This window comes from Uloborus diversus, chromosome 2 (genome assembly GCF_026930045.1).
Source record: "Uloborus diversus isolate 005 chromosome 2, Udiv.v.3.1, whole genome shotgun sequence".
Classification (NCBI taxonomy): domain Eukaryota; kingdom Metazoa; phylum Arthropoda; class Arachnida; order Araneae; family Uloboridae; genus Uloborus; species Uloborus diversus.
In genome coordinates, this window is record NC_072732.1 from 208,586,557 (window position 1) to 208,611,346 (window position 24,790).

The following is a 24,790-nucleotide window of genomic DNA, read 5'->3' on the forward strand; positions in this document are numbered from 1 at the left end:
GGCATTTTTTATTTATTTATTTTTTGTTTATGAGTAAAATAATTCGAACTTAGCTGGACCATTGTTTATGGTTACGTCTAGTTGGTAACACTTTCATGTAAGAATGGGAAAAAAAAAGAAGAAAACAAAACGTTTCGAAATTGAAAAATATTTGCGTTCAAAAGTTACGTTTTCTGATGAATGACCCATATGTGTTACGTATGTATTAGTAGATTGATGCGCAAAGTTGTGCCTGCTTCGAAAAACCTATCAATAATCAAAAAACGCTTTATCATATTTTATTTTGCATGGAGTCATGTTTCAACTCTCGGTGGAAAAAACAACAAAATTACATTTCAGCGCTCTCTGAAACAAAAACACGGGTTATTTTGGCACTGTCATCACTGCCAGAATTTTTCGCCAAATGATACATCACGTTACAGGCTTTTGCTATGCAATACGTGGCTTGATACAGATTTTAGTAACGATCCCCTCCCCCCAAATCCTATTTCTGGCTTCGCCATCGGTGGATATTTTATTTATGCTGCCGTTTGGTTTCTGGGCTTTGATCCGTAGATTTACGCATTCCGGACTCAAATCTATTTTGACATTCGGCACCCGGACTGTTAAGATCCGGCAAATCTCATCGCCTCAGTGATCGGTCGAATATGCCAATCTGTTGTGCTTTCTGTATGCCTGCGCCCCATTTGAAAAGCAAGTGGACGCGATTGACGTGGTAAAAGAACTTTTTATTCCCCACTGAGAAAAAGAAATGGGGAAATATTTCGTTTTTTCTCGATACAGCTTTGGAGTTAAGATGAAAACTTCGATATCTGGGGAATAGTTGTGAAAGAAAGGCTATACTTTTGTGCAGTGAAAAGCTATTGCATAAAACATGCTTTTACGCACAAATTTTGAAGAAAACTTCAAGGGGGAAAAAAGCGAAATAAAAGTCATAATTTGAAAAGCCTGAAAAGGTACTGCAATACCTGCATTAATCTTAAGTTGGATCGTTGATGCCTTCTCAGTTTTCAGTACAAAATAAATGGCCATTCAATTCGCTTCTAGCATGTAGAATCATATGTGTGTATGTGGGTGGGTGTACAAGCGTGCCGTTAAGCCTTTTGAAAAATTTGTTTCAGTTACAAGTCCCCGTTTAAGTAGTTTAAATAGTTTATTTTCGTCGACTTCAGAGTGGGTGTAAAATGTCACATTTCAATAAAAATTTACAAAGTTAATAAAAATAGTGTTTGCAGCGAAAAGTTGCAAAAGGATCTACAATGAAATGATTTTCCGACAAAATTGTAGAATCCTTTTATAAGGAAAATTTTTAATAAATTATAAGCGCAAATGTGTTATAAAAATTCCAAATTCATAATGAAAGTTTCATTGATGTTCAATTTAAACTGCAGCTCAATTGCGACTTAAAAAATGCTTCAAATTGAAATACAGGTTTCTATATGTGGCTTTTTTTCTGTTTCGGTGAGAACTAAATTATTCAAAGAAACGATTTTTAAATGAATGTGTTCTTTCGGAATAAATACAGTAACTAGATCTGCTGCAGAATTAAATTTACCATAAAATAGTTACGTTAAACTTTACTCAAAATCTCGAATCCTTGATGAAGATAGACGCCAACAGAAGTTTAAATGGACAAAAGAAGGTACCATCACCTTTCAGAGATTGAAATTTGCAACGAATGCTGAGATGATTAGTGATTTCAACACTGGATAAAAGACGTCCTCAGAAAAACAAGTGGTGGATTAGTATTTTTTAATAAAACGTTGAAACGTAACTTTCTCTGAAAATAAGAAATATATTTTCAATGAAAATATTTGGGACATAGTGCAGTTGAAAAATTGCATGATGAATCTATATATATATAAATGAATGTCTGCTTGTATGTCATCCATGAAGTCAAAAATGACCCGGCAGATTTGGCTGAAACTTTTACCGTTTGTTATTTTTGGTACTGGGAATGTTTATAGACCAGTTCGAAAAAAATCCGATCGATAGTTCATTTTTTATTCCAATTTAAGTCACAATCCATTGGATAAATACGAATAAAATTATCGGCTGCAGAAACTAATTCGCGTGAAAGATCTCATTGATAAGAAGTTAGCTGTTGCCATTTTTCTTGAGTTTGAAAAAATAAATTCTTTCTTTATTGTTTTATGGCTTTTCATGCAACGGGGGGATTTAAAACTTTTTCTATTTGATATTTTTAGCGATTGATTGATCTTGCAAACTGCGTGAGTACAAAATTTGAGTATAGTCACGGCTTCACTTGAAACCTGGACCGATTATTATGAAAATTGCTATATATATGTATTTTTCCACGGAGAAGGTGCATAATATGCTCATTGAAACCACTCGCCACCAGGTGGCACTGCAGAGTAGCAAATTCTGCCCCGTTTTCAACCGATTGTCATGAAAATCAGTATAATGATGTATTTTTTTGTTGGCGTAGCAACGCGCGTCGGGTATAGCTAGCTGAGTATAAAAGTTTTAGCACAGATAGAAAATGAAATCGAAAATACGTATCTGGTAGATTTATTCTTTACCCAAGAACCATTTCATTTTCAGATATGTTTATCAAGTTTATGAGGAAATTTGGATTAAGAGGAAATTCAGACTGTAACAGTTAGCACGCACGAAGTCTCGTGTCCTTGATGAAGTGTATGCTCAGACAACTGACGGTTAAAACAAAACCTAAGTACTCTCCACCACATTCCAAAGAGAGAAATTGAGTCTGCTGATGACAGATTCATTGAATCCAAAATTAAGTAGTCGACGAGCTCTGACAAGCTAGTTGGGAGACTGTTAAGGAGTGTTTAGTTTTAAAAAAGCTTAAAACACAAATTTGTTATGGAAATTACTGATGTGAACTTTTAATGAAAATTCCTTGCACAATAAGCAATCTTAATTGTAGGCACAATTGCTTTTAGAAATTTAGGTAGAAGTAGAAATTGCTAATAAATAGCTTTAAAAATTACTATTTTCTCGAGAACTATTCCCTTTATAGAAATATTTATCAAGTTATTCTGCTGATTAAGAGAAAACTCGGATACCCACTCCGCTACAGGGTAAAAGCTAATCAATTAGTTAGAATAGTTTTTTTCGACTCAATTTTCCATGATGGAACACTGCTTAGGCAATAGACTGTTAACAAAACAGATCAGTCGGCCATCACATTACGTCCGTCGATGCTGCTGTCATTCTCTCTGTCATGCTGCTCTCGAAATTTAAGTATTTGAAGAGTTATGGTATAAATAAGTCGGAGAGAGAACTCACATTTTTAATTGAAAAAAAAACCGTAAGAGCAAATTTGTCATGAAAATTGCTAGTGCAAATTTTCAATGAAAATTACTTGTGCAAATTTTCAATGAAAATTTATGGACATTGTGCAGTTTGAATAACATTCACACTTGCGTTGATTATTTGAAACTCAAATAGAAATTGCGAGTGACACTTATATTAATTACTTCCTCGAGAACTATTTCATTTTTGAAATATTTATACATTCAAATTGCTGTTTAAGAAGAAATAAGGCTTCACAATCTTTTGCAGAGTAACAGTGATCATAAAGAGTAACAACTTAGTTTTTTTCCGAGTCTCATTTTCTTGATGAAGACAGTACTTAGCCAACAAACGGGTTAACAAAACAAGGCAATTGCCATCGCATTCCAGAGAGATGAATTGCGTTTGTTGATGACAGATTCATTTTCCCTGAAGGTGAGTAATTTACTTGTTCAGATGAATAACTAGGAGAATAGAGTGCTCTTTACTCTAAATAGAAATACTACAAGGAAAATTTGCCATGAAAATTTCTGGTGCAAATTTAAAATGAAATGCTTTTGGATATTGTGCAATTAAATTACACATTCGTGTTGATAATTTTAGGTTCATATAGAGATTGAAATTGTACATCCAATTACTTTATTGTTTCTTTAAAAACTCAATGTGCTGAATAAGAGAAGAGACAGATACTCACTTCACTGTGCTGCAGAGTAACAGTTGGCATCAAAGAGCAACAATTTAGTTTATTCTAGTCTCACTTCCTTGATGAAGCGAGTGCTTAGGCAACAAACAAACGGGCAAACAAAACAAAGCAGTCACCAACTCATTCCAGAGAGATAACATGCGCTTGCTGTTGCTGATGACAGATTTATTTCCCTCGAAACTGAGTAATTAACTTGTTGAGATGAACAAGTATGGGAGGAGGTTGTAATACTCTTAATAAAAATAATACAAAGTGAATTTGTCATGAAAATTTTCGGAGCAAATTTTGAATGAAATGTTTTTGCATATTGTACAATCTAAATTGCAGAGACATTCGCGTTGATAAAATTAGACACATATAGTGATAAAAAATGTTTATCTAATTACTTTACTGTTTCTTTAAAAACTCAATATGCTGATTAAGAGAAAAGACACATACTCACTTCACTGTGCTGCAGAGTAACAGTTAGCAGAAAAAAGTAACACTTTACATGAAATACATCACCAGCTCGTTAATTCTAGCCGAGGACTGCAGTTTTATGCATATTAGCACTCGTCAGCCCGGGATAGGAAGTGAATGAGCTGGAGGTGGAAAACCTCTTAAGGAAGCCAAGAGTGCACAACAAACTGGTAGCCAATACAGTCCTCGGCTGGAATTGACTGAGCTGGTGGTGTATTTCAAGTATTTCTGCCTTAGCCATGGCTGTAGGGCGATACCTTACTGAATAGAGTAACAATTTAATTTATCCCAGTCTCACTTCCTTGATGAAGCCAGTGCTTAGCCAACAAAAAAAAAAAAAACGGGCAAAAAAAACAAAAAAAAAACAAAAAAAAAAACAAAGCAGTAACCAATTCATTTCAGCGAGATGAAATACGCTTGCTGATGGCATATTCATTTACCTCGTAACTGGGTAATGAAACTTGCTGAGATGAACAACTATGGGAGGAGGTTGTAATACTCTTAATAAAAATACTATGAGGCGTGAATTTGCCATGAAAACTTTTGGTGCAAATTTTGAATGAAATTTTCTTGGTTGCTATGCAATCTCAACTGCAGACACATTTACGTTGATAATTTTTGGCACATATAAAGATTGGAATTGTATATCTCATTACTTTACTGTTTCGTTAAAAATGTGCTGATTAAGAGAAAAGACAGATACTCATTCCACTCTGCTGCAGAGGAACAGTTAGCATAGAAGAGTAACAATTTAGTTTTCTCCGAGTCTCGCTTCCTTGATGAAGCGAGTGCTAGCCCACAGACGGTCAAACAAAACAAAGCAGTCGCCATCACATTCCAGAGAGGGAAATTGCGTCTGCTGATGACAGATTCACTGCCCCCGAAACTGAGTAATTAACGCGCTCAGATAAACAAGTGGGGGAGGAGGGCTGGGGTAGAAGAACCCCTTTCGCCCGATATCTCTTCCCACGCTCCGTGGAGCAAGTTATTTTGTGGAATGTAAGCTATTTTAACAAGCTGCTTCAAAGATTTCCGTTTCAGCCAATACCGTGTGGGCTGTTTTTAGTGTTGCCGAGTCTGAAGAGGAAATCGATGTGAAAACACGGTTTATCACACACACATTATGATGGCGTTGCTGAAAGAGTTGGGTAAACATCCAGTGTACCTTGATTAATGTGGTTGGGTTTTCAGAGATGTTTTTTTAATGAAAATAGTTCTTCGAGGGAGATGAATGGGGGGTATGTTGCAAATTATTTTAGTTAACTTGTTTAGAAAATCTCTGCTGGAATTCGTTTTCTAATTAAACGACTAGAGGGCAATTAAACGGTAACAGCCGCAACATTGTTGTGAAAAACGCACTACAACGATAGCAAATATTTATAATACTAGCTGCGTCACCCGGCTTTGCACGGTCTACCTTGAAAATAAAAGTTATGTCAGTGACGCGAATTTAACAATCACGCTTAAACAAAAAAAAAATGTGCATATTCGAAAAAAAAATGGCAACATATCTTTTTTCTCAATGATTTCCTTCACGCTAAAAATTTTAATAAAAGCATTGTTACGGAATGTTGAGATGAAGCACTAAATGATAATGGGGGGAGATCCTTCAAAAACTAGGAATTTTATGTTAAAATTCTATCAAAAATTTTAAATGATATCTCCGTTATTATCTGGGGGGAGGGGGGGTATGTTAAATAGTCGAACATAAGCACGGGAAAATTACGAATCTATCGATACCTGGTTCGATTATCAGTTTACTGGCGTTCTGAAGAAGTAATTCCTACATAGATACATACATTTAGATAGATACATACATAAATACATACACTCAGCTTTTAGTCAAGAAAAATCAAGAAATCAATAGGATACCCAAATTTCTGATAACAAGGGATAAACTAGCTATTCGCTGCTTCTTGGAATTGCTCTGTTGAGGGAGGGGACTAAAACAAGTGCAATAAATCTAGTAACAAGTGTGTTATTAATGAAGATGAGAGATACCACTAGGAGCAAGTCACCCATCTGCTTTTGGTCACTTAATAGCCCAATGCACACAAGTGCTCCAAAACTATACCGTCATTCGGGCCTAAGCGCCGCGGCGCTCACAAGAAAAAAAGTTTATAAATTGCCGATGTGACGGATACAGCAGGTGCGGCGTATACGATGTTTTTTTTTTATTTTTTACAGTTTACAACATTTTACAGAAAATAAACTATTTTGAAAAGAAGGAAAATAAAATGTTTGGAACTTTCTTCGAAATGATAGGAATTGTATTCAAAATGTGTTTGAATAAAAAGTAACAAAGTTTTAATTTTGAATTTCTGGTAGCATTATTAAACACGCTTTTTCTCCCAAGCGATTAACTATGCAAAACAACTGATGAATTCACAATCGGCGTGTCCCGCCTTTTTCGCACAGTTTATCTTCTAATGTAATTTAAGTCTTTAATTAACGGGAAGATAATATTAAATTATGCTAGAATGTGTTTTATTGCTTTAGTTTTTGGTTAAAAGGATTGAGCTGAAATCGGAAAAATGTCCAAATTTTCGAGTATAGATCGGGAAAATTTGCGAAATTTTTATTCGCGGTTAAGTCCGAATCTCTTGCTTTAAGCATCGTTATTTGGACTAAAGTGCTGAAATTTAAGCGAGTTTGTCCTGTAAATATTTCGAAGTAAGTTTATAACTTTTTTTAACATCCATAAATGCGAACGTTCAAAGTTTTTTTCATGCCCAATGTCAAAATTTTCGGCAGCGATCTGAAATTCGGCAAAGCCTGTGGTTCTCGGATTTAGGGTAATTAACTATCAGTAAGTTACGTGAAATACACCGCCAGCTCAGTCATTTCCGGTCGAGGACTGCAGTTTCGTGCTTATTAGCACTCATCAGCCCTTCATAGGAAAGTGACTGAGTTGGAGATGGAAAACCTCTTAAGGAAGCCAAGAGTGCGAAACAAACTGGTAGCTAATATAGAATTAGCAGACCAGACTTGGCTTCCTTAAGAGTTTTTCCGTCTGGTCTGCTAATTCTATATGAGCTACTAGTTTGTTTCGCACTCTTGGCTTCCTTAAGAGGTTTTCCATCTCCAACTCAGTCACTTTTCTATGCCGGGCTGATGAGTGCTAATAAGCACGAAACTGCAGTCCTCGGCTGGAAATGACTGAGCTGGGGGTGTATTTCACGTATTTCTGCTTTAGCTCTGGCTAATGGGCTGTAATTTACTGAATATATCAGTAAGTTGTTTAGAAATTTTCTTTTTTTGAAATATTTGATATGTTTAAATTGCGTTCCAGATGTCTTAAGAAAAAAGGAAAAAAAAAACAGAAGCAACTTTTCTTTCACATTGTTTGTTAAACTGAAAGCGCGGCTCTACGCCGTATGCGGTGCAAACTGCCAAAAAATACTACAAGTGCGAACTTGCTGGCCCCATATGATAAGCTTTAAAGTCACACGTTCTTTTATGATTTGATATGAGCGCCAAAAAAAAAAAAGAGGAAAAAAAGAAATACTAAGCCACATGAAAAGAATTGCTCAGTTATCACCACGTGATGAATAGGGGAAAAAAAGAGAGCATTTTATTAATTTTTAACAAGGAAAAAAGGACAGGTGGGAAACTTGAACATTACTCGCGATTATGCTGAGATGCGCATGTCCGCAATGAATGTATCCGCACATCACCAATTATTTTCTTACAGCAGCGAATGTATCTGCGTCCGTCTATATTATCCAGCTATGATCACTACGTTTTACATTACCAATAATAATTTTAAACAAATTAGAAGTAAAGAAGGATAACTTGATTGATTTTTGTGAGATGCACGTGCCCGCAACGAATGTATCCGCACAGCAACGAATATATTCACCTTACGCGCTTGCGTATGTCTACTATATATTAATAATTTTTACAAATTAATTAAATAATATCAGTTGAAAACAAATTAGAAGTGAAGAGTAAGAATTTGAATGATCATCGCGACATGCGCGTGCCCGCGGCGAATGTATCCGCACAGCAGCGAATGTATCCAACTTACACGCTTATGTATATACTATACATTTATAACTTTTACGAATTAATTAAGTTGTATTAGTTTAAAACCAATTAGAAGTAAGAATTTGAACAATTATTACGAGATGAGCGTGCCCGCAGCGAATGTATCCGTATAGCAGCGAATACATCCACCAAACCGTGGGTGTACATACTATCTGGTAATATAATCTTCACAATCTTAATAAATAATATCAGTATCAATTTTAAACGAATTAGAAGCAAAGAGTATGATTTTTTACGATTATCCGGACGCAGTAGCGTAACTTCAAATTTTTGGCCCTACCGCAAAATCTGATTTTGGGCCCTCTACTAAAAATATTATTAATGTATATTTGTAGTACAATTTTTCGATTTTGTTAGCCCCACAATTTTTTTCCCAACACATACACATACTTTTTTTACTTTAGAAGGGGATCATTAGCTATAGAAATCCGGAGAATTCGTCACAATGAGGTGTCAAAGAATTAGCAATATGAATTAAATTGTAACTATAATATTTGTACATAAATACAGGTTCGAGTAGAGTTTCTAAAAGTCTTCTGAAATTCTAGTTTAAAAAATTGAATTTCAGACTGCATGTGGAAGAATAAAAGTTCAGGGCCCTTCGTCGAAATATTTTCGAAATTAAAGTTTTAAAAACGCGATTGCAATTGTAACTAAATGGAAAGGGATCAGTGACTCTCTTCCACAAATATTTTGGTATTGGAAGTTCGAAAACCACAATTTTAAAAGATGATCTTAAACAACGGAGTTATCGGGGGTTATCCCCAGAAATAAACTTCTAAAAATGCAATACCTTTGATGACATTTTGTGAAAGAATGAGGTTCAGAACTCTCTTCCGGAGTTTCGGATTTCCAAAATAGTGATTTTAAACGTTCTTCAGTGATGTTAGAATGATGGAAGGTTCAGAGGCTTTACCCATAAATTTTTCGAAAGTTTTAACACGTGATCGTAAGTCACGTTTGGGGGAAGAAGTCAGGGGCTTACGCTAAAATCTCCCAATATTAAAATTCTATAAACGTAAATTTAGACAATCTTCGTTTATGTTTCTGAAAGGGCGGGGGGTTCGGGGACTCTTACCCGGATATTTTTTGTAATTGAACTCCTGAAAACGCAACTGTAGGCATCCTTTAATGACGTTGCAATAAAGGATTGAATTGGGGACTCTGCCCCAGAATTTTCGAAATTGACGTTCCAGAAACGCAATTTTAGGCGAATTTAGGTGATATTAATAAGGCAAGTTTTGAGGACCTTCTTTGTAAATTTTTGGAAATTAGAGTTTTAAAAACGCTATTGTAAGCCTTTTTGGAATTTCGATTTCGAAAAATTAAGGAGCAAAGTTTCAAACCTCTCATTCCTTCTCCTAACTTCATCGAAAGTGGCCCACCAATGCGTTTTTAGGGTGTTATGTTAGGAGAAGCTGTTCAAAGATAAAACTCCCGGAAAAAAAAATAATATTGAAGTTCCCAAAACGCAATTTTATGTGATGTTCGGTAATTTTAAAAGGAACGAGGATTCTGTGGTTCTCCCCCGGAATTTTTTCAAAATTGAACTCTTGAAACGTAGTTCACCTTTGATGACCTGAAGAGAAGGGATGGAGTTTCGGGGCTCTTCCAGCATTTTTTAAAATCAGAGCTTCAAAACCACAAATTTGAGAAGAGATAAGGTTCTTAACTTGCCCCGGCGGAATTTTTCGAAATCGCAGTTCCAAGAAAGCAATTTTAATCGTGTTTTGGACACATTAAGGAGAAGGAGGTTTTTTGTACTCACTCCCTGAATGTTTCCGTAATTGAAGTTTAAAACCACAATAGGCTGTGTTTGGTGAAGTAAAGGGAAATTATTTAGCCTTAGGATCTCCTCTTTCCCACCTTCTTAGCTAAGTTCGAATCTTTTATTTGTTTGGGGGAAAAAAGTAAGAAAACTTGGTAGGTGATATATTTTAGCAATTGCCCCCAAAAGAAGTTAACTTAAAACAAAGTAGCAATTGCAATTCTTTTTTTTTTCAACTTGGGAGGTCAGGAGTTGGAGGTTATTCCTCCACCTAATGTAGGGCCTGTTTACTCAATAGGCAAACTACACCGAGGACTAGAGCCCCTGATATTTGAGGGCCCCCAAATGGCGAAATCTGTTTTAGCAAATGGCAAAAATTGTAATGTTTGGCAACAAGAGGGCAAAGAAAAAAAAATTTGCATACGACCTCTGATATTTTAATCAGGGATCCCAAGGCCAATATCGGTTCTGGTGCCCAGAACTAATATAAACATATACAACAAAGTTTGATTCACGGAAAAATGTAATAAAATTAAATGAAAGCAAAGCTGAAACAATTTTGGGCCCCTTTCGATTCCGCCCCCCCCCCAATCCAGATCCTACCCAAAAATTTCCATTGGCTGTCTTTTTCCGGGCTCCGGTATGGTCATTATCATTATTTATTTTTCTTTTTATTTACTTTCAGGACTTTTCCCTTCTGTTCATGGCAGGTGGCCTAAGGGAGGGCAATATAATACTTTTTCACCGAGCCAAGATTTGTTTTTCGCGCAGGGAAGTCGGGCCGCGGGCCCTCTTCCTCAGGCCCTGTTTACTGAATAGGACAACTGTACCACGACCTAGCGCCCCTGCTATTTGGGGACCACAAATTGCTAAAATTATTTTAGCAAATAGCAAAAATTGTAATGTTTGGCTTCATGAGCGCCCCGCAAAAGAGGCCTAGGGCCCCGATATCTTAATCGGGGGTCCTAGGTCAATAGGTTCTGGGGTTGTAGGGGGCGCCAGCACCAATAGAAGCTTTTAGAACTAAGATTGATTTTCGGAAAAATTTAATAAAATTGAATGTAAACAAAGCTCAAAAAATTTCGGGCCCCTTTAGACTGCGGGCTCCCCCCCCCCCACCTTGCGGGGTCTTGCGGTACGTAGTTATACCACTGATTCGGACGACGTGCAACTCCGCGGCGATGTATCCGCACGTCAGCGGATGTATCCGCTCACGGCGTGTGTCTACATTATCTAGCTCTGGTCAAGACTATTGTTGCAAATAGCTATTAGTTAGCACGATTTTCTACAATTACCAAAGAATGATCCTTTATAAATATAATCAAAACTTTTGTGTAATAAATTTGTTTTTTTTTCTGCTGTTAACAGATATTACTAGAAAATTTATTTGTACAATAAATTATCCTAATTTAAACTTTCTTTTCACTCATGAATACCTTTGGTCTTCAATTATGCTAATATTTACCACACATCTCAGATCACTCTTAGTTTTATGCAATAGCTTTTTTAACTGCAGAGAGCCTGCTTCACTTTTTAATGACATTTCGCTTTTTAAACGTCACCTTTTTTTCTGTGTGTGTGCAGGAAAGAGGGGAATAATCTTAAAAACACTTTTTTTCCTTTTTACAAAAACTTAACGTGACTCATTAAAGCGGAGAAATTTGATGACAACCGTTAAATGGGCATCCATTCCTGGACCATTAATCCCAATCCTATGAACTTCCCTCTTATTTTGAAGGTTTTTGCTTAAAAAAAAAAAAAAATTAAAAATAACAAAAAGAATAAAAAAAGCGTCCCCTTTCTAAAATGTCTAGTGTGCTTAAAATTCATTTTTTTTCCCAACACTGGAATGCAACTCTTTCATTTTTTTTACCCCTAACTCTTTCGATTTTTTTTTCTCCTCCCGTCTTCAGGATATTATTATTATTCATTTCTTAGAAGTTTTGATCCGGAGTAGATCGCTAAAGAACATCCGTACTCGGAGTAAATCAGTCAAGCAGTGATTATACGCGCCAAAGATGCGGGGCATGAGTTTAAAGGCGGAATATATTTTTCTGAACGTCGATGTGCCACAACGAAAATAACAATAATAATCGAAACTTTTCCCTTTTCCCGCCTTACTTCGAATAAAAATCCCTAACTTCGTAAAAGAGTTTTGAAAAATGAACTTTTCGTCAGATGGAAGGAAAAAAATGGCGCAAGAATCGCATTTTTCACGCAAGCTTGCGTTTCTTTAGAGATAGAAAGTGAAATGGGGACAGGGAAAAAAAGAGAAAGATTACCAAGAACTTTCCCTTTTACTAAAATTAACTGTTTTTTGCAGTTTTGGTGGTCACATTCCAAGTTAGTCGAAACAGTCGTTACTCATTTCATCTGTTATGTGCATGTCTGGTAGCTCTTGATCAACTGCAGTTCATTAATAATCCACAAGATTATATTTTATCTCGGAAGTTTTCGACTCGTGTTCTGGAAATTAAAACTTTTGTTCTCCATTGTCATTATTCAGGGAAAAACTTATGTGAGGGACATAGCAATATTTCAGCTTGCTCTTATAAGATGTCATGGCACAAGTTTTACCTTTTTAGGCATGATGAGAAAATATCTTTTTGTGTTTTGCACAGTTCAAATGCTATTCCAGTTGAGCTGTCGAAAATTCTTCCAATTAAACTACAAAAACATGATTGGTACATGTACCAGAAATACAGTATTCTGTGTAGTGACCTCGCTATAGCAAGAATTTCCCTTTTGCTGAGATTAACTTTCTTTTTTGAAACTCTGGTGGTCACATTCCAAGTTAGTCTAAACAGTCTTTACTCATTTCATCTCTTATTTTCATGTCTGGTAGCTCTTGATCAACTGCAGTTCTGATAATCCGTAACATTATCTTTTATCTTGGAAGTTTTCGTCTTGTGTTCTGGAAATTAAAATTTTGTTCTTCTTTGACATCATTCAATGTAAAAGGTTATGAGAAAAGTTACAAGCTGTAGGCTTGTTCTTGTAAGATGTCATGATATATGGTCTATTTTCTATTTAAGAATCATGCGAAAATCTGTATTTAAGTAATGTATTGCTTAAAGAAGGGTTCTCAACCTTTTTACGCTCTAGGCCTTTTCAACATTGATTTGAAGTCACGCCCCCGTCACAGCTACCATGTGAGATCAGTACAAGTACTGCATTTGGAATTTGAATCTGAAGCTGGTTAAAATCATTAAAGTGGTTCTAACCAGCTTCCCACATAAACACACTGAAGATGCATGAAATACACCGCCAGCTTAGTCAATTCCAGCCGAGGACTGCAGTTTTGTGCTTATCAGCAGTCCTCAGCCCGGCATAGGATTGACTGAGGTGGAGGTGGAAAACCAATTAAGGAAGCCAAGAGTGCCAAACAAACTGGTACCCTAGTACAGAATCAGCACTGACCAGACGAGTGACCGAAACAATGGTTCGCTTCAATTCGAATATTGAAGGCATGGCAGGTATGTTCAGTAAGTTACCGCCCAATAGCCAGGGCGGTAACTTACTGAATACACTGAAGATGGTTCATAATTCATACAATTCATAACCTTATTTTGAGCATATTATTGTTGGAAAATATCGTTGCCTCAGAGCAACACTAAGTCATCTAATCCGAGGAATAACACTAAAATATTCTACTGTTGTTCTGAGGCGACGATATGAAATTAAGGAATCAAAGAATTAAACGTAAATTACTTATGGTAAACTAGGATCTTGATGAGGTTGGCATGTAATGTTTGTCAGTTTCACAACATTCATAGGAGAGCTACCACTGCTTGTTCTTGATAGATATTTGATTTTTTAGTTTTTAACCGTTACAGAGAACACATAAATGGAGTTTCAATGTCTAGCTGTGCTGTAAAAAAGCATTTTTTAGAACTCTGACTATGAGAGCCATTTAGCTAGTGGCGTTTCTAGCACGAGTGTCACCCGAGAAGGTAATTTGTGGTGTCAGCCCCCCCCCCCTTAAAGAAAAAACCTTTAAATGTAAAAATAAAAAGGTCATACGATTTTCAGAAAACACTCATTCTCATTTATGTAGTGTAACAAACGATTAAATTATAGACAATATAAGTAATGAACGCGTTTTGCATAAAATTTTACCCTGGATGCATGTCTGGTCACTCCTTTTCGCAGTATTGCACACCATATACGTTGAAGTTTGATTCATCTTTACTAATAATTAATTAAGCTGAAAGTCTGTATGTCTGGATCTCTGAATATCCGGATCTCTGTATGTCTGGATGTATGTTACACGAATATCGCCTAGACCGTATGGTCGATTTTTATGAACTTTGACTCAAAATTATTTCTTAGCATAGGGATGCGCACCTATCTCGAAGCGATTTTTCGAAAATTCGATTTTTTTCCCTATTCCAATTTTAAGAACATTTTACTAAACAAATTATCATAACGTGGACGAGTAAATTACCAAAATTATCATATGACGAAACCGTAACATGGACGAGCAAATTAACATAGCAAATTGGCGAGAAATTCATCATCCAATATTTGTAAATATACAGGCGAACCATGTGACCTTTTTAATTTTTCTACTACGGGCAAAGCCGTGCGGGTACCGCTTGTTAAATATAATATAAGATCTATAGTGGAATCTTTTCAGAATGGAAGCATTGGTGTTTTCATGAACTCTTAAAACATTTTTGGGTGTCACCACTCAGAGGGGTTTCACCCAAGATTGACATCCCCCAAACCCTATTTAATGACACCACTGTGAGAGCTACACCTGTTATAAAATATCAAAGCGTAATTAGTGCTTTGGAATTATACACATGTGTGGATTATTCATTTTATTTTAAAAACTGATTGGTCATAAATTTTGTTCCTTCAAAACGTAAACGTAAGCCCCAAAATCACTATTTTCAGTTTATTAATGCACTAGTGGTACCCGCACGACTTTGCCCGTAGTTGAAAATTAAAAGGTCATTCGACTCGCCTGTATATTTACAAATAATGGATGATGAATTTCTCGCCAATTGGCTATGTTCATTCGCTCTCCCATTCTACATCATGATAGTTTCGTAATTTACTCGTCCATCTTATGATAATTTTGTTCTTAAAATTGGAATAGAAAATGAACAAAATCTAATTTTCGAAAAATCGCTTCGAGGTGCACACTCCCAGGCTACAAACTAACTTTGTGCCAAATTTAATGAAAATCGGCCGAACGATCTAGGCGCTATGCGCGTCACAGAGATCCAGACATCCTACAGACATCCTGACATCCAGACAGAGAGACGTTCAGCTTTATTATTAGTAAAGATTGTATGTAGAATCTTATTCCGCATCGAGTCACGTAAACGTAAATCTAAGAAAAAAATATTTTGTAATTATTTACTAGTGTTAATCAGAGCACGTATCCCTATGAATCAAAATTGAGAAAAGATAATCAATCAAAAGTTCTTAAAAACTGATTAAGTTATTAAAAAATAATAACATTATTCAAAATTAAAAAAAATAAATTAAAATGTATACTAAAATGAGAAACAGAAATTTATCTGTGATAAATTATTTCAATGCAAAATAACACAGTTTTCTGGTACTACTTAGAAAAGCAAGAGTGGAAAAAATACGGGTGCGCTAATTTGTGTTATGTAATTTTAATCACATTAAAAGCTGTGCAATGAGTTAAATGCACCGTCTATGCTTTTTTCAAACGGGCGATTTCGCTGATGGCTGCTTAAGACGAACTAAATTTTCCATCGAGTTTAATCCAATTAATTGAACTAATTAAGCTGAAAAAAGTTACGGCTTATCACTTCTTATTTTATATCGTTCAGATTTTTTTTTCTTCAAATGGCTGCTCTTTTTTCATGTTTTGTGCTTTTTTCAAACTGAAAAATAAAAGAAAAAAAAATAAAGTAATAATTAAATTGTTTAAAACAGATTGGATAAAATCAAACATAAACAAAAGTCCTTTAATTACCGCTAAGCATTGGTTTTAATAGTCGTTGATTCAATTTATGACGTCAGAAAATGTCTGATACTTTTCTTTTGGCTTACATGTTAGGAGCTCAATGAATATTTAAACAATACTGAAGTTTCGCTAATTCATACTTATAGAGTATATAGTTAGAGGAACCTTGCGTTAAGCAAAATAGTTAGATCTTTTCACTTTATCCGCTTGTATTTACGTTTCTAAAGCGGGCGTACATGTGAAAACGGACATTTTAATTAAAGATATCTACTAAATTCAGATTTTTATCATTCTTTTCTCAGAAACAGTAATAGAAGATAGAGAATCAGTTAACTTCTAAGTTCTTGAGAATCATCAAATTAAGAAAGAAAATACACATTCCACACAGCAATGTAAAAAATAGTCGGCGTAAAATACATTTCAGTTACTAGTCGTCGGATAAGGTGAATTGCTTAGTATGGCCTCCGAGTTCATCAGATTTTAACACTTAGACTTTGTTTGGTAAGAACCAAGGACGGATCCAAAATTTTTTCAAGGAGGGGCACTTGATTTTAAACTTAATACGCATCTGATATATATTTGGGATGGGGGGGGGGGCTGCCGCATCATTTTTATCAAAAACAACTAAAATATATAAATTTATCCATGGAGTACCTTTTCCCGTTGAAAGAGGTATTTTTAAATAGTGCTTTGGAATTTCAATTTCATAATAATTTCCATGAAATGTTTCAAAACCCCTTCATCGTAACATCATCGAAGGTCGTCTAAAATTGCGCTTTTTGGGACCTCAGTTTCGAAAAACTAGCGGGGAAAGTCACTGATTTCATTACTTTCCCTGACAGTACAATCGCCTCTTTGAGAATTCAATTTTTCAGAATGCTCTGGGGGAAGGCCCCGAAACTATTTCTCCTAACATCACCAAAGGCGACTGTAATGCCTTTTTGGAACTTCAATTCCGAAAATTGCCTGTGCAAGTTCCTTCAAGGGAGGGGCGATCACCCTAATCACTCCTCCCTTGTATCCGTCCTTGGTAAGAATACATCATAGAGTGAGTGTATGTAGCCTCTCCCCCAATACTGCTTGATCTTTGAAACCGTATGTATGATTATGCCAGCATGTCATCTCCCCGTTGTACAATGTGCGGCGAGAGGAATGCTCAAATGTGCATTTGTGCTGAAATACACCATTTCAAGCCGTTGAGATAGATGAATCTCATTTCCAGGAAGATCGCGGATTTTGTTTTTTGCGATCCAACGAAGATGCATTTTAACCCGAGAGAGATCGCGCGTGGCACACAGTCACCCCATTCTTACCCAAACACCTGTTTCAGGGTAAATGTTTGTCTGTAGCCAATCACCATTTCAGTATCCTCTTATCTAACAGTCCCTTTGGTAGGTGAAGTGTTATTTTTACTTTTTTTTTCTTTCTGCTAATGAAGAAATCATTTGTTGGAATTTACGTGTTAACGTTGGATATTACGGTAACTCATTCTCCCCACGCGACTGTTACTGCATCGAAATTTATCATTCTAAGCAGCATAGTTTTGCATTCTCTAGCCCTCTTTTTGCATTTATATTTGTTTGCGCTCTGAATACTGATGTGCAAACGTAAACTTTCAGAATATGAAAAGATAGAAAATGATGATTTACACAAAATTTTAGATAAAGCTTATTGGAGTAACTTAGTCACTCCGCGCAATCTCTCATGTCACTTTTAGGTGCGCGATCTCTCTCGAGCTAAGTCTACTATTTTTAACATAACTGCTCGGAATAATTCTTTTCTTAATTTGATGATGCTGAAGAACTTAGTATTCGATTTTTTTTCTCGTATCTGCAACCGTTTCTGAGATAAGAACACTAACTCTGAATTTTGACGCCAGATGACGCTGTAAATAGCTTTTTTTTGTGTAGCGCATACTATACACTTCAGGACCCACTTTACTGGAAGTAGACCTTTTATTTATGACTAGCTCTTGCCGTTCAGAAATCATAGGGGTGGAAACGGATTTTAACGGCCACCCTGTATATTATAATGTAACTAGAACAATGAGTCAGCTTCGCATTAAAATTTATGGAAAATATAATACAGTATTTAGTTGACTAATAAAACTAATAATGATAACTGTAAGCCTTATAACTGGAATATTCCTTTATCTCGAAGTTTTCATTTGGTTCCAAAATAATTTAATATTTTCAATACAATGTTGTCTTAATATCTCGAATGTACTCCTTTTAAGAAGAAGTTTTTAAAAGAGTTTTGTTTCCTTTTTATACATTAAAATACAGCAAAAAAGAAAAAAAGAAAGAAAGGAACAGAGTTTTTCTCCTTTAACACATTGCTTTGCTTATCAGCTTTGTTTGGTAAATAATTTATTTACAATAGTGCTCCTTAATCCACACAGTAGTGCAAACGTGAGCAGTAGCCGGTTGGGCTACTTTTGGTCATTGCTGACTACCTAAAATTTTATTTCTGGCTAATCTTTGAGAGATTTAAACTTATTTGGCACTCATTGAAAAAATGGCCTTATTTTCTAAATAACTGAAATATTCTGCATGTAGAGCAAAAAGACGTTTAAAAGCAATAGGAACTGAAATCAAGAGAACAGAAATTGGTCATACGACGTACAAACTTTATGATGTTTTAAGACGTGATAAAAAATGTAAGCAAACAAAAAGAACGTATTTTTTCGAAAGTGATGAAATGTTTTCTCTCTAAAGATATCTTTTCGTATTAATAATAATTTAATCTTATCCAAACTATAAATGCTATAGTCTATCCATTATACACTATTTCTGGAGAAAAAAAAAGTCAAAACTTATTTCTCAGAAGGTTGGGAAAGGAACTTCTGATTACTCGAAGATTTTAGCCGGTACCTTAAAACTTCGAGTTGTCGAGAGTGGACTGTATTCGTTTTTTATATTTTATTTTTAACTATAAGTTTCTGTGTGAATCTAAACTGAATATTAAATCTTCAAATACGGAGTTGAAATCCATATTAAACCTTACTGAGATTTCTTGCTATCTCACTGTGCCAATTCTGTCGACCGGTCATTTACTGCTGCTGTCATTAAGTCCTGATGGCCTTCCATGGGACTGTCATCAGTTCGAAAAGGATGCCTCGGTCCTCAATTTGTTTGAGTTTCGTCTGGGGTGATCGATAGCACTTCCCCCGCATTTGTCCCTTCTCGCTCCGGAATAGCGAACCCGAACAACGGGAAATGGAAGGGGGGCACTGAAAACCGAAGGAACGGAAGATACCCACGGTTGAAACGTCAAGCCGCTGTCCGGCATATTTGGTTCAATTATACGTCGCTCAATGGACTGTGGTTAAATTCAACTTCATTCGTTTTATCACTACAGATCTTCTAATGAAGGAAAGTCGAAGCAGCGTATTTTTGATTATGTTATAACGGTTAAAAATTGATTATGACGTAGAAATAACGCCTTGATAGAGACCAGACATGTTTCTTAACAAAGCATTTTATATGCTAGGGCATAGGGTGGCAAATCAAAGCATACTATATGTTCGGGAATAGGGTTGCAACACAAGGAAAAGACAAATTAAATTTTTAGGTCTGGCAATCATGTTAGGTTCAAATTAAAATGGACCATGAGTAAAAATAAATAATCTTTTTTATATGACTTTTGAAAACTTGATACTATAAATATCTTATAACTTTATTTAATTAGACATTTTTTGCTTTGCTTTAAATGTCTCCCCCCTCTCTTTAAAAAAGAATTACAGAATATATTTTACGCTCTTAAGAAAAAAGAGAGGAGGGTCGGAAAAATACGAAAAAATGCACCATCAGCAAATTTGTAGATTTTTTTTTACAATGAATTCAGCATAAGCTACGATGCTTGTTTGTTTGCTCAAATTACTTGACAGCTATCAAATATTGCATTGTATCTTTCAAATGTTCCAAAAAGCCTGAAAAATATATTTCTAGAAATAAATCCATAAATCCTTAAATTGTTGCATATTTGCTCCGTCTGTTCAAACTATTTCCAGATATTCTTTCTCTTAAAAATCATGCCAAAAAACTCTGTTCCCCCATTGGAGATTGGATATTCGAGTCTCCTTTCTGTTTAGAAAACTTCTCGTAACTGATATATATATATATATATATATATATATATATGACATAAAACTGAAACATTCGTAACTTAGGGTAACCACTGGACGTGAAATGAAATGTCGGAGACATCAAGACGTCTATATTGGCACTTTACATAAATACATAAATGATGCCCAGAAGACATCATTCCACAATGGCTCTTGAAATGAAATCTCTTAGACATCAGTTTACCTGGACATTAAATATATAACGCCTTTTAAGTATCCGTCCACAATGTCAGTTCAGTCGAAGTACATCTCATAGACATTAGTTTACAGTGGCTCATGAATTGAATAACATCTGCGAGATATCAGTCCACAATGGCATTTCAACTGAAGGACATCTCACAGACATACGTAAAAATGGCACATGAAATGAATGACATGTTGGAGACGTCAGTGTACAACAGCGCATTAAATGAATGACATGTTGGAGAAGTCGGTGTACAACGGCGCATGAAGTGAATGACATGTTGGAGACGTCAGTCTACAATGGCACATGAAATGAATGACATGGTGGAGACTTTAGTCTACAACGGCACATAAAATGAATGACATCTCTCAGGCATATTATAATCACGCTTAAAATGAGTTAAGTACTAGATATACCGAAGTCCCCCCCCCCGCCATAACAAATGGAATATATGGTGTCTCTCAAACATCATTTATTGTCAATGACTTTTAGTTATCTCCACTATAAGTGATTACTTTAGCATACCAAGAGATTGGGAAGGAAACCAACTTTTTACGGAAAAAGATTTTTTTATCATGATTATGTTCACATGAAATTACGAGATATGTATGCCTTTTTGTAAGGAAGATTTTGAGTTAAAAAGCCTTCAGTTGGCTGACCAAATATGTCTATCTTGCAGCTATCTCTTAGAAGTTGTCGAACAAGGCGATATAAATCTAGTCGAAAGCTTAAAAAATCGAAAGAGCTTGCTGACATTTGACCGATCGGTAGGGACTCCTCTTCGAGCGGAGAGCAAGCACCGAAGTGAATGGGGTCTCTTGGGCTCCATTTTGAGTAAATGGTCATTATGGGCAAGGAAGACTGCTTACTGATACCCATGGCGACGCAACACTTAGTTACGAGAAACGCTAATAGCCACGGGAAGGAATATCGCTAATCTCTTAAATCTTCGCCATTGACAAACCTGAGGAAATAGTTGCTTTCAACCAGCTATACATCAGAGATTTCGATTATTATACAATATGTTTGGCATTGTTGCATTGAAGTAAATGAATTGATTTTGTGTCAGTAAACTAATTCGTATTACTGGCTGTTATGAATTTTCCAAAGGAACAGCAGTCGGATTTGAGAATTAAAAACTTTTTACGCCTTCTGCACTTAGAAGGTATTCACAACCTTGATTTATGTTTGGGGGAAAAGGATTTCCTTGTGATCAAATAATTAAAACGCTAATAAGAACTTTCGAATAGAAATTAAGCAATATTTCAGTCAGTCGGGTATTTTCAACGTTGTAAGTGAAAACACAAATAATAAAAAAATGTATCCCATGCACACGTAGTTAATGCTGTAAAATATATAACGTTACTATTTTATCTTTTCAATCCTTTTATTAAAATCCAATAAGTAATAAGACAAGATAAGCAAAAATGGAATGATTTGATTTGAAAAACGTTACAGCGACTGGTATGAAGATAAAAGTTCCAAGAACTCAAAATTTTTACTACAGTGTTTTTTTAAGTCATTAATACAACAACTTCAAAAAACTTCTAATATTATGAAGAAAAGAAAGTGAGCAAGCCCAAAGTTTTAAGTCCACTTATATCAGCTCCCACCTAATAGTCACCTAACATGTTTTTCCACTAAAAGTTGGGGCACTTGTGCCCAACCTACCTCCCACAGGCCGTATGGTACCCATTCAGCTAATCCTTTTAACCTATTCTTTTGTTCAATATAACAATCAAATGTACTGAAATCTTCCAAAATAACATCAGCTCATCTTCAGTCGTACATATTTTGAACGATTGTTTCAAATTTGGAGCCAAATAGCCAGAAATTGGTTTCTAAAAAACAGATGGGAAGTTAAATAAAATAAGCATGTAATAATGAAAACATCTGAAGCGGTGAGAAGCAAAGGAATGTAAAATGACATTTTCAAGTTTTGATTAAAAGCGGTCAAAGTTCAGATCCTAAGTAGGCTTTCATTGATTTTTTTTTCTAAATCATGCGTGTAACAGTACCTACCAGGGCTACTGGTATCATCTCTTGACCCAAGACAGAGGAGAAGTTCACCTACCATTTGCAATGATTATGTCCAATTTTTAATTTTGGCATTTGCACCCCTTTGCTTCTAACTGTCTCAATTCAGGATACGTAATTTTCTTTACTTTTCTGTGTTTTCTCAGGTTATCTAGAAAGGTTTAAGAAGTATTTAGTAAATTTTCATGTGAATTCTTGTGTTCCCTCGAGATTCAAATTAAAGTAAGGTGCGGCCTTCGGGTGAAAAAGGTTGGATACGACTGCTTTAAAGTTTGCTTTAACTAGTATACGCAGTTAGGTAATAGTTTGTACAGGCAGAAATAAAATTTAATTCTGACGCTTTAAATTACAAAACTCGGTGTTAACTAAAAAAATAAATAAATGGAAATAATAAAATTAGTTTTGGAAAGACTCTTCTCAAGCTTCATCCTCTGCAAAGCAATAATTAATTTTATGAAAACATGACAACCAATTTTTAGAATTCCAAGCTCGTATCAAAACATTTCCCAAGTCAGACGTGGAGTTGAGTTGCATAAATTAAATTATTAGCTTCAGCAATTACAATCGGGAGTATTTTCTCAATCCTAACAGCTCGCCGCAGGTCCAGATATAACTGGATGATCGTAATAATGCAAACACTGAAAAAAAGCGAGGAATATTGAATTTAGAAGATTATTAGCGTCACCATTTTAACTTGATAGCTATTTGTGTTAGACGGTAATTGGATTTGAAAGGAGAAACTTATGTTTGCATTAGGCAGACACTTCATGCTATTTTTCCATTCGCCTGTCAAAATATTTTTCTGGGTATTATCCCCCACTTTTTACTTCTCAGCAAAGTAATTTATTGATAAGGGAATGACTTGGGTTGCGCATCGCTTATTTCGTAAGTCTCCCCCCCCCCCCTCTCCTTAGAACGTGAATATTGAATTTGAGTTTTATTTTTTGACAGGCAGATTCAAAGGTACCTTTAAAGGACTCTCGAGTCAAATAAAAGATCTTTGCTTTTCTAAGAAAAGTCATTTTTAATGAAATATTTGCGACAGGAGATTTTCTGTTGTGTGATTTGAGATGCGGAATTAAGACAACTATTGTATGGATGAAAGCTGGAGTTTTATTATTTTTTGACAGCTTCTGTGAGTTTTTTTTCGTTTTGTTGCTCTTTGTGACATTTTTTCGAAATCTAGTGAAGAATTTATCTTTTGGTTTCCAGCGCATTACTTTCATACGCTTTGCAATAAACTCGAAGCATTAACTCTTGCTTTTTGTTAAGTGCAACAAAAGAGCAAGATTTTTTAAAAACCTTATATCACCAATTTATCAAACAATTACATACGCAAAAACTGTGCAAAGATCACTTTTAGCACCTTCTATGTCTGCAAACGCTACTTTTAACACAATACAATTTTCGTCTTCTAATAGGCACTGCGCTGTTATTTTTAAATTTTTAACAGAAATGTTAAGATGTATTTTTAAGCTGAAGTCTATTAACTGAATTTTAGGTGAGAATGCGCCTTTAGTTTTGAGCAATATAGAATTAAAGGGCGAGATTACAAAGGAAATGCAATGACTCATCTTGTTAATAGAAGTAACCTATTTTCTTCATACAATGAAATGCATTTCAAATATCGGACAAAACGAAAGGTATCAGAACAAACATTTAAAAATAAAAACATAAACATTAGAATTGCTAAACAGCACAATTGTATTTTTTCGATGATTTATCTTTTATATGATAACACTAATCTCAAATGTTTAGAAAAACGGTAACAGCATCTTAACAATAAAATTTCAACAATTACGTTAAAAAATCTACAAAACACAAGAACTAAAAGTGAAAAATTGAGAAAATACATTGCTATTTTTGTGTTTTGTTTATCATTCATGTAATAATTACAAAATTACAATATAATATAATATTAATTATATTATAATGAATTATAATATTTATGTAATAATTACAATAATTACAAAATATTGAGTGAAAGGTTAGGGGTACCCAAATGAACATAAAATTTATGAAATGTGTATAAAAGTTAGCGTTAAGCTCTTTCCAGCTATCACCCAGTTTGTTTCTCAATTAAATACAAATCTCCAGTGGTGGATTTACAATGTAGCAAATACCACAATGGGGTTTCTCGCATCAGTCAAAAGTACTACTTTTAGTCACTAAAGTTGATAGAATGAGCAAAAAAAAAAAAAAAAGAACACGGAGCGAGGAAAATCTTTTAT